The sequence below is a fragment of the Solea solea genome, chromosome 6 (assembly GCF_958295425.1).
Source record: "Solea solea chromosome 6, fSolSol10.1, whole genome shotgun sequence".
NCBI lineage: Eukaryota > Metazoa > Chordata > Actinopteri > Pleuronectiformes > Soleidae > Solea > Solea solea.
The window spans coordinates 4212969-4218968 of record NC_081139.1 but is presented as its reverse complement, the minus strand read 5'-3'; positions in this window follow the sequence as shown (position 1 = coordinate 4218968).

The window sequence follows — 6000 nt, the reverse complement described above, 5'->3', positions numbered from 1 at the left end:
AATGGGTCAATAAAGTCATAGTATAGTATGTCGTCCAAAATGGGTCAATAAAGTCATAGTATAGTATGTCGTCCAAAATCACTCAAAAAAGTCATAGTATAGTATGTCGTCCAAAATCAATCAAAAAGTCATAGTATAGTATGTGTTCCAAAATCACTCAAAAAAGTCATAGTATAGTATGTAGTCCAAAATGGGTAAAAAATGTCATAGTATAGTATGTCGTCCAAAATGGGTAAAAAATGTCATAGTATAGTATGTCGTCCAAAATCACTCAAAAAAGTCATAGTATAGTATGTCGTCCAAAATCACTCAAAAAAGTCATAGTATAGTATGTCGTCCAAAATCACTCAAAAAAGTCATAGTATAGTATGTCGTCCAAAATCACTCAAGAAAGTCATAGTATAGTATGTCGTCCAAAATCGGTCAAAAAAGTCATAGTATAGTATGTCGTCCAAAATCACTCAAAAAAGTCATAGTATAGTATGTCGTCCAAACTCACTCAAAAAAGTCATAGTATAGTATGTCGTCCAAAATCACTCAAAAAAGTCATAGTATAGTCACAAAATCACTCAAGAAAGTCATAGTATAGTATGTCGTCCAAAATCGGTCAAAAAAGTCATAGTATAGTATGTCGTCCAAAATGGGTCAAAAAAGTCAAAGTATAGTATGTCGTCCAAAATCACTCAAGAAAGTCATAGTATAGTATGTCGTCCAAAATGGGTCAAAAAAGTCATAGTATAGTATGTCGTCCAAAATGGGTCAAAAATGTCATAGTATAGTATGTCGTCCAAAATCACTCAAGAAAGTCATAGTATAGTATGTCGTCCAAACTCACTCAAAAAAGTCATAGTATAGTATGTCGTCCAAAATCGGTCAAAAAAGTCATAGTATAGTATGTCGTCCAAAATCACTCAAGAAAGTCATAGTATAGTATGTCGTCCAAAATCGGTCAAAAAAGTCATAGTATAGTATGCCGTCCAAAATGGGTCAAAAATGTCATAGTATAGTATGTCGTCCAAAATCGGTCAAAAAAGTCATACTATAGTATTTCGTCCAAAATGGGTCAATAAAGTCATAGTACATAGTATGTCGTCCAAAATGGGTCAAAAATGTCATAGTATAGTATGTCGTCCAAAATCACTCAAAAAGTCATAGTATAGTATGTCGTCCAAAATCACTCAAAAAAGTCATAGTATAGTATGTCGTCCAAAATGGGTCAAAAATGTCATAGTATAGTATGTCGTCCAAAATCACTCAAAAAAGTCATAGTATAGTATGTCGTCCAAAATGGGTCAATAAAGTCATAGTATAGTATGTCGTCCAAAATGGGTCAAAAATGTAATATTATAGTATGTCGTCCAAAATCAATCAAAAAGTCATAGTATAGTATGTGTTCCAAAATCACTCAAAAAAGTCATAGTATAGTATGTCGTCCAAAATCGGTCAAAAAAGTCATAGTATAGTATGTCGTCCAAAATCACTCAAGAAAGTCATAGTATAGTATGTCGTCCAAAATGGGTCAATAATGTCATAGTATAGTATGTCGTCCAAAATCACTCAAAAAAGTCTTAGTATAGTATGTGTTCCAAAATCACTCAAAAAAGTCATAGTATAGTATGTCGTCCAAAATGGGTCAAAAATGTCATAGTATAGTATGTCGTCCAAAATCACTCAAAAAAGTCATAGTATAGTATGTCGTCCAAAATCACTCAAAAAAGTCATAGTATAGTATGTCGTCCAAAATGGGTCAAAAATGTCATAGTATAGTATGTCATCCAAAATGGGTCAAAAAAGTCATAGTATAGTATGTCGTCCAAAATCACTAAAAAAAGTCATAGTATAGTATGTCGTCCAAACTCACTCAAAAAAGTGATAGTATAGTATGTCGTCCAAAATCTGTCAAAAAAGTCATAGTAAAGTATGTCGTCCAAAATCACTCAAGAAAGTCATAGTATATTATGTCGTCCAAAATGGGTCAAAAATGTCATAGTATAGTATGTCGTCCAAAATGGGTCAAAAAAGTCATAGTACAGTATGTCGTCCAAAATGGGTCAAAAAAGTCATAGTATAGTATGTCGTCCAAAATCGGTCAAAAAAGTCATAGTATAGTATGTCGTCCAAAATCACTCAAAAAAGTCATAGTATAGTATGTCGTCCTAAATCACTCAAAAAAGTCATAGTATAGTATGTCGTCCAAAATGGGTAAAAAAAGTCATAGTATAGTATGTCGTCCAAACTCACTCAAAAAAGTCATAGTATAGTATGTCGTCCAAAAATCAGTCAAAAATGTCATAGTATAGTATGTCGTCCAAAGTCACTCAAGAAAGGTCATAGTTTAGTATGTAATCTAAATTAACACCAATACTTGTCCGGATTGCAGAAGAGACGTGTTCCAACCAGGGCTTGAACGCAGGTCTTCTATGTTAAAGTCACAAGTGCTATCCACTGCACCAACCTTGTTTGGCCAAATCTTTTGGAATCATCATGTTATAGTATGTCGTCCAAAAGCTGTCAAAAAAGTCATAGTATAGTATGTCGTCCAAAATCACTCAAAAAAGTCATAGTATAGTATGTCGTCCAAAAGCTGTCAAAAAAGTCATAGTATAGTATGTCATCCAAAATCACTCAAGAATGTCATAGTATAGTATGTCGTCCAAAATCACTCAAAAAGTCATAGTATAGTATGTCGTCCAAAATGGGTCAAAAATGTCATAGTATAGTATGTCGTCCAAACTCACTCAAAAAAGTCATAGTATAGTATGTTGTCCAAAATCGGTCAAAAAAGTCATAGTATAGTATGTCGTCCAAAATGGGTCAAAAAAGCCATAGTATAGTATGTCGTCCAAAATCACTCAAAAAAGTCATAGTATAGTATGTCGTCCAAAATCACTCAGAAAAGTCATAGTATAGTATGTCGTCCAAAATGGGTCAAAAATGTCATAGTATAGTAAGTCGTCCAAAATCACTCAAAAAAGTCATAGTATAGTATGTCGTCCAAAATGGGTCAATAAAGTCATAGTATAGTATGTCGTCCAAAATGGGTCAATAAAGTCATAGTATAGTATGTCGTCCAAAAGCTGTCAAAAAAGTCATAGTATAGTTTGTCGTCCAAAATCACTCAAAAAAGTCATAGTATAGTATGTCGTCCAAAAATCAGTCAAAAATGTCATAGTATAGTATGTCGTCCAAAGTCACTCAAGAAAGGTCATAGTTTAGTATGTAATCTAAATTAACACCAATACTTGTCCGGATTGCAGAAGAGACGTGTTCCAACCAGGGCTTGAACGCAGGTCTTCTATGTTAAAGTCACAAGTGCTATCCACTGCACCAACCTTGTTTGGCCAAATCTTTTGGAATCATCATGTTATAGTATGTCGTCCAAAAGCTGTCAAAAAAGTCATAGTATAGTATGTCGTCCAAAATCACTCAAAAAAGTCATAGTATAGTATGTCGTCCAAAAGCTGTCAAAAAAGTCATAGTATAGTATGTCATCCAAAATCACTCAAGAATGTCATAGTATAGTATGTCGTCCAAACTCACTCAAAAAGTCATAGTATAGTATGTCGTCCAAAATCGGTCAAAAAAGTCATAGTATAGTATGTCGTCCAAAATGGGTCAAAAAAGCCATAGTATAGTATGTCGTCCAAAATCACTCAAAAAAGTCATAGTATAGTATGTCGTCCAAAATCACTCAGAAAAGTCATAGTATAGTATGTCGTCCAAAATGGGTCAAAAATGTCATAGTATAGTAAGTCGTCCAAAATCACTCAAAAAAGTCATAGTATAGTATGTCGTCCAAAATGGGTCAATAAAGTCATAGTATAGTATGTCGTCCAAAATGGGTCAATAAAGTCATAGTATAGTATGTCGTCCAAAAGCTGTCAAAAAAGTCATAGTATAGTTTGTCGTCCAAAATCACTCAAAAAAGTCATAGTATAGTATGTCGTCCAAACTCACTCAAAAAAGTGATAGTATAGTATGTCGTCCAAAATCTGTCAAAAAAGTCATAGTAAAGTATGTCGTCCAAAATCACTCAAGAAAGTCATAGTATAGTATGTCGTCCAAAATCGGTCAAAAAAGTCATAGTATAGTATGTCGTCCAAAATGGGTCAAAAATGTCATAGTATAGTATGTCGTCCAAAATGGGTCAAAAAAGTCATAGTATAGTATGTCGTCCAAAATGGGTCAAAAAAGTCATAGTATAGTATGTCGTCCAAAATGGGTCAATAAAGTCATAGTATAGTATGTCGTCCAAAATGGGTCAAAAAAGTCATAGTATAGTATGTCGTCCAAAATCACTAAAAAAAGTCATAGTATAGTATGTCGTCCAAAATGGGTCAATAAAGTCATAGTATAGTATGTCGTCCAAAATGGGTCAATAAAGTCATAGTATAGTATGTCGTCCAAAATCACTCAAAAAAGTCATAGTATAGTATGTCGTCCAAAATCTGTCAAAAAAGTCATAGTAAAGTATGTCGTCCAAAATCACTCAAGAAAGTCATAGTATAGTATGTCGTCCAAAATCGGTCAAAAAAGTCATAGTATAGTATGTCGTCCAAAATGGGTCAAAAATGTCATAGTATAGTATGTCGTCCAAAATGTGTCAAAAAAGTCATAGTATAGTATGTCGTCCAAAATGGGTCAAAAAAGTCATAGTATAGTATGTCGTCCAAAATCATTCAAAAAAGTCATAGTATAGTATGTCGTCCTAAATCACTCAAAAAAGTCTTAGTATGTCGTCCAAAATCACTCAAAAAAGTCATGGTATAGTATGTCGTCCAAAATCACTCAAAAAAGTCATAGTATAGTATGTCGTCCAAAATGGGTCAAAAAAGTCATAGTATAGTATGTCGTCCAAAATGGGTCAAAAAAGTCATAGTATAGTATGTCGTCCAAAATGGGTCAATAAAGTCATAGTATAGTATGTCGTCCAAAATCGGTCAAAAAAGTCATAGTATAGTATGTCGTCCAAAATCACTAAAAAAAGTCATAGTATAGTATGTCGTCCAAAATGGGTCAATAAAGTCATAGTATAGTATGTCGTCCAAAATGGGTCAATAAAGTCATAGTATAGTATGTCGTCCAAAATCACTCAAAAAAGTCATAGTATAGTATGTCGTCCAAAATCTGTCAAAAAAGTCATAGTAAAGTATGTCGTCCAAAATCACTCAAGAAAGTCATAGTATAGTATGTCGTCCAAAATCGGTCAAAAAAGTCATAGTATAGTATGTCGTCCAAAATGGGTCAAAAATGTCATAGTATAGTATGTCGTCCAAAATCATTCAAAAAAGTCATAGTATAGTATGTCGTCCTAAATCACTCAAAAAAGTCTTAGTATGTCGTCCAAAATCACTCAAAAAAGTCATGGTATAGTATGTCGTCCAAAATCACTCAAAAAAGTCATAGTATAGTATGTCGTCCAAAATGGGTCAAAAAAGTCATAGTATAGTATGTCGTCCAAAATCGGTCAAAAATGTCATAGTATAGTATGTCGTCCAAACTCACTCAAAAAAGTCATAGTATAGTATGTCGTCCGAAAATCAGTCAAAAAAGTCATAGTATAGTATGTCGTCCGAAAATCAGTCAAAAAAGTCATAGTATAGTATGTCGTCCAAAATGGGTCAATAAAGTCATAGTATAGTATGTCGTCCAAAAGCTGTCAAAAAAGTCATAGTATAGTATGTCGTCCAAAATCACTCAAAAAAGTCATAGTATAGTATGTCGTCCAAACTCACTCAAAAAAGTGATAGTATAGTATGTCGTCCAAAATCTGTCAAAAAAGTCATAGTAAAGTATGTCGTCCAAAATCACTCAAGAAAGTCATAGTATATAATGTCGTCCAAAATGGGTCAAAAATGTCATAGTATAGTATGTCGTCCAAAATGGGTCAAAAAAGTCATAGTACAGTATGTCGTCCAAAATGGGTCAAAAAAGTCATAGTATAGTATGTCGTCCAAAATCGGTCAAAAAAGTCATAGTATAGTATGTCGTCCAAAATCA